Here is a 13,339-nt window from a genome sequence, read left to right as displayed (position 1 = left end):
TGTGAGCACAAAGACTTCTCTCCAAGCTTCCTCCACTTCACCCTGCTCTTGTTCTCTGGATCCCAGGCTTTTCCTCAGGCCCAGGTAGCAGGGCAACTCAGGCTCCCTACAGCCATTAGTCTTCCTGTCAGAGAAAACCTTGTACTTCTCCTCACCTCAGAAGGTTTCCAGGAGACTTTTTCTTTCTTTTTTTTTTTTTTTTTTTTTTTGGTTTTTCGAGACAGGGTTTCTCTGTGTAGCCCTGGCTGTCCTGGAATTCCCTCTGTAGACCAGGCTGGCCTCGAACTCGGAAATCCACCTGCCTCTGCCTCCCAAGTGCTGGGATTAAAGGCATGCGCCACCACTGCCTAGTTCAGGAGTAGGCTCTTAGTCATTAAGTGATTAAATAACATTTTTGAGTGTGTCTTTGTCTCAGCGACCCCTCCCCCACACAAAGGGCCAAAACAGTTCCTCCTTGTGAGATTATAGCCTTGAAGATATCTGGTCTGGAACTCAGTATGTAGCCAGACTGAACTTAAATTTGTGGCCGTCTTCCTGCTTCTGCCTCCTGAGTGTTGGTATTTACAGGGGTGTGCCACCATGCCTAGCTTTGTTTTGTTTCTTTGAGGCAGGGTCCAGGCTGGCTTCAACTTTCTATCCTCCTGCCTCAGCCTTCTGAATGCTGAGGTGGAGTTATAGGCCACCACACTGTGGTTTACTTTTTTGCTATGAGACTGCAGAGTGGGAGTGCTGCCAAGCTCTGCACACCAACTCCTCTTCATCCATGGTCAGTTTTGATCTGGTAGCTTACTCATCTGCTCTGCTGGACTCTGCCCCTGATCCATTAGTCATCCCTCTTGGTTCTCAGCTTCCTTAATGAGCCACTGTATTTTCACACCAAGCTAGGTCTGCCCTGGTCTGTTGCTTCCCGGGGAAACCAAGGTCAAGCTAGAATACAGAGCACAGAGATGATTCCAGTCTTCTCCCAGCACCCATCATGCTCTGAGGGTAGTGGGGAGGGAGGAGGAAGAAGTCTCCCTGAGCAAAGGAAGACATGGAAGACAGTTAAAATTTAGGGTAGTTATAAAGAGTCCATGGAGAACAGAATCTACTGTTTTTCATTGAGTGACAGAGAACAGGCTGAGATGGCAGCAGTAGGAACAGAGGCGGGGTCGAGGGGAGGGAATCCATCATGGTAGGCAACTGAGGACACAGGCTGAAGGCTGCCCAGTCCTGCTTGTCATTGTCCCCCATGTGTGGATGGGACAGAATGACCTCTAAGGACCACAGGGAACACAGCACACTGAACTGAGATTCCTTGATTGCTGTTGGTTGCTCTGAGGCAGCCCTGGGCAAGGATGTCCAATTAGGGGCCTGAAGTGACAGGGGTTTCCTGGGTTGCTCTGCAACAGTAAGTGGCTGCAGGGGCCTACAGAGAGGAAATGATACACAGAGGGTGAGCCAAAAGGCTGCTGATGAACTAACTGCTCACACAGGCAGGTTATAGGAAAACAGGAAGGGGCGTGGAAGGAACCAGAGCCTAGTGCAGTAGACAGCCTATGTAGGTACATACATTGTACACAACACATATACTATATCATATGTATGTGTGTGTGCCTGAGTGTGTATGCGTGTAAATGTGCATGCAAGAGCCTGTGGTGGTCAGAAGCGGCCTTGACTCTCAGGAACTGAGCGCTAGATGACTGCTAGCTGTCTTTTTTTTTTTTTTTTTTTTTTTTGAGACAGGGTTTCTCTGTGTAGCCCTGGCTGTCCTGAAACTCACTCTGTAGACCAGGCTGGCCTTGAACTCAGAAATCCACCTGCCTCTGCCTCCCAAGTGCTGGGATTAAAGGTGTGCGCCACAACCGCCCAGCAACTGCTAGCTGTCTTAAGGCAAGTACTGAAAATGGAAGAGCTAAGTGCTAACCACGAAGCCATCTCTTCAACCCCTCCTCCATCTTTTAAAAAAGACTCTTGAGTCTGGAAAGGTGATTCAGCCATTAAGAGAGCTTGCTGTCTTTGTGGAGGACCTGACTTCAGTTCTCAGCACCCACATCAGGTGGCTAGCAACTGTCTGTAAGTCCAGTTCCATGGCTTCTGATGCCTGCTTTTACCTCTGCTGGCACCCGCTTGCCCCTCCCCCCTAACAAATAAAAAAAGTGTGCAGATGTGTGTGTGTGTTATAGATGTTTTTCACCTTACTGTTAGAGTTTTTGTTTTCTTTTAATTTTTAAAATTAGTCTATCTATCTATCTTCTATCTATCTATCTATCTATCTATCTATCTATCTATCTATCTATCTATCTGTGACAGAGTTTCTCTAACCTTGGCTGTCTTGGAACTCTGTAGACCAGGCTGTCCTGGAACTTACAGAGATTCCCCTGCCTCTGCCTCGCTAAAGGTGGGACTAAAAGTGTTTACCACTACTGCCCGGCTATTTTATTGTGTGTATGTATGGGTGTATCCATGCATGCCACAATCCATGTGTTGAGACCAGAGGACAACTTGCAGAAATTGGTTCTCCCCTTTCACCTTGTAGATCCTAGGGATCACACTCAGGTTGACAACTGACACGGGCCCTTACTTGCTGTGGTAGAACGAGAATGGCCCCCATACGTTAATATATCTGCTCATATAGGCTCATATATACTGGCTTGCCCCAGTTGAACTGTTTGGAAAGATTAAAAAGTATGGCCTTGGAGGAGGTGTGTCACTGGGACGAGAGCCTGAGGCTTCAAAAGCCAGTGTCAGACCTGATGTCTTTCTCTCTATGTCTGTTGCCTATGGATCAAGATATAGCTCTTGGCTTCTTCTCCAGCACCATGCCTGCCTGCTCACATGCTGCTATGTCCCTGCCATGATGGTATTGGACTAGCCCTCTGGACTTTATTAAGTTCCTAATTAAATACTTTCTTTTATAAGTGTTGCCTTAGTTATAGTGTCTCTTCTAGGCAATAGAACAGTGACTAAAATACCTACTGAAATATCTTGCCAGCCAAATATCTTGTTTTTTGATGGGATCTGTCACTGAGACTGGGAGCTTGCTGTGTAGACTAGGCTGGTTGGCCAGCAAACCTCAGGGATCCTTCTGTCTCCACGTTCCCAGAACTAGGATTACGAATGTTTGCCACCAATCTCAGCTTTTTTTTTTTTTTTTTTTTTTTTTTTTTTTTTTGAGACAGGATTACTCTGTGTAGCCCTGACTGTCCTAGAACTGGCTCTATAGATCAGGCTGGCCTTGAACTCTCAAAGATCTGCCTACTCTGCCTTACTAATGTTGGGTCTGTGTTACCACCAAGTTTTTACTTTTTTGAGACAGGATCTCACTAGTCTGTCTTAGAATTCACTATGTAGACCAGGCTAGCCTTAAACTTGAAGAGATCTGACTGCCTCTGCCTCCTGAGTGCTAAGACCAAAGGCGTGCAGCTATCAGCTCATTTCTTACATTAAACTTCCAGGCTTCCTGATCCAAGCTACTCTGACCCTAAAGAAATCAACTCTGAGCTCTAACGCCTAGGGGCTCCAGTCATAAAAGCCTGTTGGTTTACTCAGGTGGCTACTTCATCCTTCTCCTCCCCCAGCCTCCAAGGACGGGACTTAGGTTTTCCCAATGAACACACTCTTCAATAAAGAACTGCTATTTTAACTTGCTTAGTGTCCACACTTTCTGGTATAACTTTTGGGGGGTTTGGAGGACACTGTTTTGTCATACCCCACCCCCCACACACTGTCTCTTACCAGGCATTGACTGTGTGTCTTACATGCTACGTATGTGCTGAAACATTGAGTTATAATCCCTGCCCCTACAGTCATAATCTTGGTGAGCTGTCAATGAAGGGATTGCCCATTACTCTGCAAAAAGTTTGGCACATGACCTGATATTCTTTCCTATTTGAAGCATCATTAGATGATGTGTCCTCGAGCGAGCACTGGGAGGAATCACATCTAGTGTGAGCATCCTGATTTCGCTGTCTTGGTTCTTCATCTTCTTAGGACAGCCTCTTGAGCATCTTCATTTTTACTGATGGTGTAACCCACCTCTATTTTCTTCTAATGCAATTATGTGTTGCCATTGTTTTTGACTTGTCAAAGTATTTTATATTAAACCAAAGAAAAATTTCTAAATTAGCATATAAGAGTTCTCAAACTAATGGCTTTTACTATGACATTGTAACCAAAGCTGCTTCATCAATACAACTGCCTGGGTAGAAAAGCCAAGAAGTCTTCCCAAATGTGACTTCATATCTGACGTTCATATCTGAACCTCTGGCTTGGAGCTTGGATTCCACACTCATTCAGCAGGTTGGGAGCATGGGGACAGGTCAGTGGTAGAGCGTTTGCCTAGCACGTAGAAGCACTGGATTGTTGCTTCTAAGCACAACAAACAATACCTTATCAGGTCTTGGAGCGAGAAGACAGAAGAGTGCCTATTGCTGGCAGATTCATGTCACACTTCACTTGCTGTATTTGTTGGACTTTTAAACTACTTGAGTCATAGCCTAAAATAGTCAAACTTACCTCCCATGACTCCCTATCCCGAGGCCTCCAGCAGGCCAGGTACAAATAGCAAACTCAACAGCCTAGGACACCTGATAAGGCTGTGCTGGCCAACACCCAGAGCCTCTGAGCCTCAGACCTGCAGACCTAAGCTCACCCCTGCTCCCCTCCTTAGAACCTCCTGTGCTTCAATCAAGCCCACTGCTGTGTGCCAACCAACAGTTCACTGGGCACCAGTGATGTGGGCCAGAGGCAGTGACAGGGTTGGAGCTTGAGATGAGGCCTTAAGTGTTCTTTCTAAAATGGACCGCAGCAGAAAACAAGAAGATAACACGGCATGTGCCCGTGTTTGTGTCCCCATTTCTCGTCTGAAAATGCTCTGGCCCTGTTAACCACAGTCTTCATTCACTTACCTGTCACTCATCATGCACCTGTGAGGCAGCAGTGTGTCCTGTGAACAGTGTGTCCTGAAGGAACATAACAAATCACCAAGAGGTACACGGTCTAGTAGTGAAGGTTTATTTAGAATTAAATGTAGGCCTGCACATGCTTTAATCCTAACACTGGGGAGGCAGAGGCAGGTGGATTTCTGAATGTAAGGTCAGCCTGGTCCACAGAGCGAGTTCCAGGACAGCCAGGACTATATAGTAAGACCATGTCTCAAAAATTTAGAAAAACCAACCAAACAAAGATCTTAGTAGAATGACATTTGAGAAACAGCCATGTCTAAGTTTTCTGAGCTGCAGCCTTGTTTCAAAAGAAGGAAAGGCATTCCCATCCTTCCTGGGGGAGAGCCAGACTTTATGTTCTTAGGGTTTGGACTTTCTTGACCCCATAAGGCTCTGCATGTTTTAGCATAGAAAGAAGAAACCATAAGTAGTGCACTGAGTGCAAGAAAACTTCCAAGCAGGTTTTAAAAACAAAGATTAGGATTGGAGGCCAAATGATTCCAGTCTGAAGAGGGATGACTTCTATTCCAGAAGGTTCGTTAAACCTCAAGGCTGTAAAGGAAACAGAAGCACCGACTCCATCACTGGCGGAGGTCTGTACTCTAGAAGGAAGCAATGTGAGGAACAGATACATAACACACCATCCCTATGCACTAAGCAGCATGCTAAGCACTTTTTCTTTTCTTTCTTTCTCTCTTTCTTTCTTTCTCTCTTTCTTTCTCTCTTTCTTTCTTTCTTTCTTTCTTTCTTTCTTTCTTTCTTTCTTTCTTTCTTTCTTTTTTTGTTTTTCGAGACAGGGTTTCTCTGAGTAGCCCTGGCTGTCCTGGAACTCACTCTGTAGACCAGGCTAACCTCGAACTCTCGAACTCAGAAATCCGCCTGCCTCTGCCTCCCAAGTGCTGGGATTAAAGGCGTGCGCCACCACTGCCTGGCAGCACTTTTTCTGTGTTTAAGTATTTCTCATAAGAACTCTAGGAAGCCGATACTGTTGTGGTTTTTTTTCATTTTACCAACAAGACAAAGCAAGATGATGTGAATCACTCAAAGATTATGGGTCTGAGACTCAAACAGGGGGCCAGTTATGGTGATACAGACTGGCCACAGAGAGACACAACCTGGGGAGCTTGTGCGCCAAAGGTTGTCATAGCTGCACTTGTTACAGAGAGGACCAGATGCCTCAGCCTCTTGGCTGTCTCTGGCAATCTTGTAAGAAAGGGTTTGGTGACACACATTTGTAACCCCTATACCCAAGAGCCTGAGATAAGAGGATGACTGAAAATTTGAGGCGAGCCTAGGGTACATACCAAGATCCTATTTCACAACAGTCACAATGACATCATATGGCTGAACCCAGAGTCAAGGGATATAAAAACACTCCCCTACTGGCAGAGCAAAGAACCCCAAAGTTACTGGGGAAAGAATCTGTATGTGTAGTTCTGCTGCCCAGCATGGTAGAAGGACCAGAAATCAATCTGGTGTCCCACAGAACTTAGACTGGATTTAGCTGTGATTTAGAGAAAGAATAAAATGCCTGTTATAAAGAGAGATGCTATCTTCAGGGACCACAAAGTTTGATATAAGATTATATTTACATTTTCAGATTTTCTTTGAGTAAAATACTTAAAGTGCTTTTAAACAAGAGGATGCTTTGGGCGTTCTAGAGGGCTGTGATAGCAGCCTTATAGTTTTTAGAGCCCCAGTAATAGCTGGAGGCCAGCATTTATCTTTCTGATGCAGCTTTCTCAATTTGGAGTCTGTTGTCTCTGGGGGTCCATGCATTTTCAGCAGAAGTAATGGTGACAGTGATTTGCTGCAGACAAGATATAGAAGAGGCCCAGAGGTGTGCTTTGATGGCACTTGGAAGATGGTGGGACAGTCCTGGAGATGATCTCCCGGTTCCCCTCAGAGTGGATTCAATCAAATTCCTCATGTCTAGGGCTTCTGGCTGATGCTGTCTCCTTGCCTTCACCTGTCTGCTGCTATGCTGGGCATAGCATTGGAAGGAGGCTGAGGAGTGTAATGGCTAAGCTCTGTGGGCTTTGGTGCCCGGACAATTAGGACTCAAATCTTGGCTTTGACAATTACTAGACTGAGCCTCTGGCAGCCTGAACTCTCAAAATGTATGGTTCTCATCAGGAAGGAATCAAAATACTGTCATGGACATTTCAAGATCAGAGCTCACCAGGGAGGAAGTTTGTTTATTTGCCTGTTGGTTTTGTTTGGGGTTCTCCAGTGCTGGTCTTGAGCTCATGACTTAGCTGAAGGTGTTGACCTTCCGGTGTGTTGGCTTTCGCCTCCTGAGTGCTGGGGTTACAGGTGCGCACCACCATGCCTGTTTCATGGGGGGCTGAGGATAAACCCAGGGCCGTGTGCATAGTAGAGGAGCACTACACTGAGCTTTCTTCCCAGCCCTTACTTTTTCCTTTACGTTTTCTCATGTAGTATGTGAGAACATTCATACCACAGTGTACACGTGGCAGTCAGAGGATAAGCTCTCAGTCCCTCTTTCTACCTTGTGGGTTTCAGAGATCAAACTCAGATTGTCAGGCTGGGCTCCAGCCTGGGCAAGCATCCTCACCCATGGAGCCATCCTGCTAGACCTTACAACAACAGCAACCACAAAAAGCTAGGTCTTGCCATGCAGCTAGCTCAGGCTACTTGAAACTCTGGCACTCGAGAAATGTTCTTGCTCAGTCCCTAAGTGGCTGGCACTGCAGGCCTGTGTCCAGCTTAGCTAAGGATTTTGGGAACCAGACTCAGGTTCTCTATAAGAAGTGTATTTACTCTTAACTTCTGAGCAATCTTTCTAAGTACACCTGGAGTTACTGGGATGATTTTCGATTTCTGATTCAAGTTCTTTAGTGCTTATTAGATTATTCACATCTGTCTTAGTTAGGGTTCCATTGCTGTGAAGAGACACCATGACCAAGGCAACTCTTATAAGGACTACATTTAATTGGGGCTGGCTTACAGGTTCAGAGGTTCAGTCCATTATCATCGAGACGGGAGCATGGCAGCATCCAGGCAGGCATGGTGCAGGAGGAACTGAGAGTTCTACACCTTGTTCCAAAGGCAAACGGGAGAATACTATCTCTCACATGGCTAAGAGGAGGGTCTCAAAGCCTACTCCTGCAGTGACACACTTCTTCCAACATGGCCATACCTCCTAATAGTGCCACTCCCTGGGCCAAGCATATTCAAACCACCACAACGTCAAATCTGAGTCATTTCTGTCAGTGACATATTTTAAGCAATTTTTCTGTTTTGCAACTATTTTCTGTTTTATCGTCACAAAATATTCATAATATTCTTTTATTTTTGAGCCACAAACATCTGTATATACCAATAGTCGTCTTTTCATTTCTAACATTAAAACTATTTTTACTTTATTTTTGGCCAGGTATAGTGTTGTGTGCCTTTAATACTAGCACTCAGGAGGCAGTGGCAGGCAGCTTACTGTGAGTTCGAGCTCAAACTGGTCTCCAGAGAGAGTTCTAGGCCAGCCAGTGTCTCAAAAAACAAAAGACCTGCTGGGCAGTGATGGCACACGCCTTTAATCCCAGCACTTGGGAGGCAGAGGCAGGTGGATTTCTGAGTTCAAGGCCAGCCTGGTTCTACAGAGTGAGTTTCAGGACAGCCAGGGCTACACAGACCCCCTCCCCCCTCTGTGTGTGTGTCACTGTGTGTGTGTGTGTGTGTCTGTGTGTCTGTGTGTGTGTGTCTGTGTATGTGTCTGTGTGTGTGTGTGTCTGTGTGTGTCTGTGTGTCTGTCTGTGTGTCTGTGTGTGTGTGTGTCTGTGTGTGTGTGTGTGTGTGTCTGTGTATGTGTCTGTGTGTGTGTGTGTCTGTGTGTGTGTCTGTGTATGTGTCTGTGTGTGTGTGTTCATCTGTCCTGTTTTTCTCACTTTATAGCCCCATAATTACTATTTAGTCCATGTGGGTCTTGAGCTTGCTGCGATCCTCCTGTTTCAGTGTTCTAGGCATGAGCCACCACACACCCAGTTTATTTGTTCAATTCTTGTTTTTTACTTCCTGTTTACCCCGAGTTTATCTTGCTGTGAGTTCCCCATCCTAATTTATTAAGATAGATTTTTAGCTCATAAATTTTTAATGTTTGTGTCTCTAAAATGAGCATTTAAGTTTATACATCTCCTCTTGGAGCCTGAAAAGATAAAAAAAAAAAAAAAGTACCTGGTTCAGGATAGGGACTCTGTAATGTCATCACAGTCTTTGCTGTCCTTATGCAGTGTCCTTATGGTGTGAGGGGAGGACTCCCCAATAATTCCCAGTGATTGTGGACACAGATGTGACATGCTTCAGCAGGAACTCTGAGGACTTATTTATGGGCATCTGTCCTCTTCCTTCAAGAGGCTCTTAAGGAGCCTCTGTCTAGGTTTTTAAAAAGGCATAAAGAAGGCTGTGCGTTTAACTCAGCTTGCTCCCATAGTCTACGTAAGCCTCTTGGGATAGGCCATTTGGAAAGTGTGTTTTCTAACCTGCAGGCCACAGTTCATCATATTTTCTAAAGATGGCCACAATACTATCTCCCACCTTACTTGCTCTAGGACTTTGTTCTTCAGCCATTAAGAAACAGGCCATGATTCCATTTTCCCGGGCGCTGACAGGCTTCTGACTCATACCACATTACCACAAAGGTGAAGCTGATGAGCTTCTGGGGTCTTCTTCCCATGACAGGCCATGCGACTGGGCCTGGAGAGACAGCTCAGTGTTAAGAGCGCTGGCTGCTCTTCCAGAGAACCTGGGTTCAATTCCCAGCACTCACATGGCAGCTCACAACTGTCTGTAACCCTAGTTCCAGGGAATCTGACACTCTTATAGCAATGCACATAAAATAAAGTTAAAATAAATTATTTTAGAAAGAAAGAAAGAAAGAAAGAAAGAAAGGAAGGAAGGAAGGAAGGAAGGAAGGAAGGAAGGAAGGCTGTGTAACTGTCAACTGGGTGGCTAAAAACTCACGTAGAGCTACTCTGGGAGTATTGGGCACCTGGTGGCTGCCCTGTTGTGAGGAAGACAAGCCATACTGAAGCTGCACAAGGGTGTCTTTCTAAAGTGCTAATCTCTCAGTCCAACCCAGGCAGTCAGCATGCTAATGATGGGCTTTCAGTACTAGATCTCCCTGTTGTTCTGAGCGTTCAGATCCTTTTAACCTTATTAATGGAGACCAAAAACATGACAAACAAGACTATCTTAGGGTTTTATTGCTGTGAAGAGACACCATGAGCAAGGTAACTCTTACAAAGGAATACACTTCACTGGGGCTGGCTTACAGGTGCAGAGATTTAGTCCATGGCAGCATGCAGACAGGCATAGTGCTGGAGAGGTAGCTGAGAGGTCTACATTTTTTTTTAGATTTACTTATTTATTTTATATATATGAGTGCTGTGTCTAAATGTACACCTGTGTGCCAGAAGAAGGCATCAGACCCCATTACAGATGGTTGTGAACCACCATGTGGTTGCTGGGAATTGAACACAGGACCTTTGGAAGAGTAGTCAGTGCTCTTAACTGCTGAGCCATCTCTCCAGCTCTAAGAGTTCCTCGTCTTGATCCACAGGTAGCCATTAGGAGACTGTGTGCCACACTGAGCATAGCTTGAACATATAAGACCTCAAAGCCAGCCCCCAGTGACACACTTCATCCAACAAGGCCACCCATCCTACTAGTGCCACTCTCTATAGCCATGTGTTCAAACACATCAATCTATGGGGGCCATTCCCATTCAGACTACCACAGAGACAAATCCAAATCCCAACTTTTTAATTCACTTTTTACTATTGATACTGATATAGGTGGTACTAGGGATTGGGCCTAAGGCATCATATATACTAGCCAGGTACTCTGCCACTGAGCTATATATCCCTTGCTCACCAAATCCCCCCTCCCCCCAGTGCTGAATCCAAGTGAATCCAAGACCTCATACATATGGACCGTATACTCTACCACTGAGATGTACCCACAGGTCTGTCTGTCTCTCTCTCTCTCTTTCTTTCTTTCTTTCTTTCTTTCTTTCTTTCTTTCTTTCTCTCACTCTCTCTCTCCCTTCCTTCCTTCCTTCCTTCCTTTCCTTTCCCCTCCCTCCCTCTCTCTCTCTTTCTTTCTTTCTTTCCTTTTTTCAGATAGACCAGGCTAGCCTTACTATAACTCCTCCTGCGCCGTCTTCCCACGATTCATCTTGACTCCCTGTAGGTTCTATTTAGGATAATGCATCCACTGTCTGGTATTTTTTAGACAGAATCTGTGTAGCCTATGCTGGCCATGAGCTAGATATGTATGACCTTGAATTTCTGTTCTTCCTGCCCTGACCTCTGAAATGCTGAGATCACAGATACGTATGACTATGCCTAGGTTACCTCTGTCTAAGATTTTTTTAAAAGAACATTTCCTTTGCTATTTTTATTTGTGTATATGCGAGTGCCTTTGTGTGTTTATGTGCACTTGAATGCAGCCATCCCTGAATACCTGTGGGCATTGGATCCCCTGGTACCAGAGTTACAGACTATAATGAGCAACCTGATGCAGGTGCTAGAAACCAAATGCAGATCCTTTGTAAGAGCAGTAAGTGCTCTTAATTACTGAGTCCCTTCTGTAGGCTCCCTGTCTAAATTCTTAGCCCAGACAATTGTTGGTGTAAATAATACTATCTTAAACTTTTGGTTTGAAGTGTCAAAGCTGCCTAGCAACAGATAACTGAAAGAGTGCTAGCATCTTGCTGGTGAGCCTCTCTACCAGCAGACTCTAATTCCCAGCATGTTCCACACGCTCTGTATTTCTCAAATCATCCTACACAGAACCTGCAAAAAATAAGCATGGCAAAGCCTTTTCCTGTAGTCTCTGTGACAGTCAAACTGCAAATGGATATTCTCGCACGAGTTTTATCTGCTCAGTTGGATTCCTTAGGGCACCTGTTTATCAAGCTCTGTGAGCAGTAAGACATCCTTTGTCAATGGGTGTGGTGATACACGCTTTTAATCCCAGCACTTGGAAGGCAGAGGCAGGTGGATCTCTGTGAGTTCAAAGCCAGTCTGGTCTACAGTGTGAGTTTCATGACAGCCAAGATGGTTGCACAGAGAAACCCTGTCTCGAGAAACCAAGACCATCTGTGTGTCCCCACCTGATGTTAAACTTTTGAGTATAACTTCATTGAGAACAGATATGGGAAAATTAGGCCGCAGTGGTGGTGGAGTCCCGGGGGTCCCAGGGGCTTTCCACACGGCAGATCCCACATACAGGAGAAAGTCTAAGGTTCCAGAGGCTAGAGGCTGGAGGCTTTGGCGACGGCAGGCCCCAATGACACGAGGAAGTCCTCAGTTACAGAAAGGTTTATTTCCATGGTGGATGGTAGATGGATCTGGATGTTCCCCCCCTCCAAAAAAAACAAACAAACAAACCTCAGGGCAGTCCTGAGTTAAATAGGGAGGGAGAAAGGGGGCAGTTCTGGGGAAGCATGCTTAATTTGCTCTGCCCTCTAGCCTTCATTAGTATGTAAATCCCTAAGGCCTGAGGCCTATGGTCACACCCTCTACCTGTGCACTTTGAGAGGGGCTGTAATGGCTTACGTGACTGAACAATGTAGGTCCATGGAGACGAGACTGTGAGTTAGGACTCTGGGTTCTGGGGGCGTGGCCGAACTCCTGCCAGTTCTCATGTAGAGTCTTGGGGTTCTAGGCCCATGCCCAGCCATGAACCAGAATATCCTTACGCAGTCCCACAAGCAAATATTCACTAAGAGCTTCTCTCTCTCTCTCTCTCTCTCTCTCTCTCTCTCTCTCTCTCTCTCTCTCTCTCTCTCTGCCTGGCTGTCCTGGACTCACTCTGCAGACCAGGCTGGCTTCAAACTCAGATCTGCCTGCCAAGAGGGAGGGATTAAAAGTCTGGGATTAAATGTGTGAGCCGTCCCTGGCTTATTAAGAACTTTAGCAAGGGCTGGGTGGTTCTTTATAGGAAAGCCTGTACACATGTCTTGATTGTGTCCTGTCTCTCCTCTAAGCCTCCCCTGGCTCCCTTCTAACATCTATGCTTAAATCTATGATCATAAATTCCAACTCTTTGAGCTGCAGAAATAACTCTGTTAGCAAAATGCTTGTTATACAAACAGGAGGACTTGAATTCAGTCCCGATGTGACACTAAAAAGGATGATCTTGGTGATATGCGTGCTAGTAATCCCAGCACCTGGGAGTAGAGACTGGAGGATCCCTGGGAGCTTGCTGGCCAGAGCCTAGTCACAAGCGATGACCTCAGGCCCATGAAAGACTGTCTCAAAAAACAAGGTAGATAGCTAGATAGCTCCTGAGGAATGACGCCCAAGGCTGATTTCTACACACCAATGTACAAAAAATGTAACTGGGCTCTCTCTCTCTCTCTCTCTCTCTCTCTCTCTCTCTCTCTCTCTCTC

Source organism: Grammomys surdaster, unplaced genomic scaffold (genome assembly GCF_004785775.1).
Source record: "Grammomys surdaster isolate TR1022 unplaced genomic scaffold, NIH_TR_1.0 135, whole genome shotgun sequence".
In the NCBI taxonomy this organism is placed as follows: domain Eukaryota; kingdom Metazoa; phylum Chordata; class Mammalia; order Rodentia; family Muridae; genus Grammomys; species Grammomys surdaster.
This window is presented reverse-complemented; position numbering follows the sequence as displayed.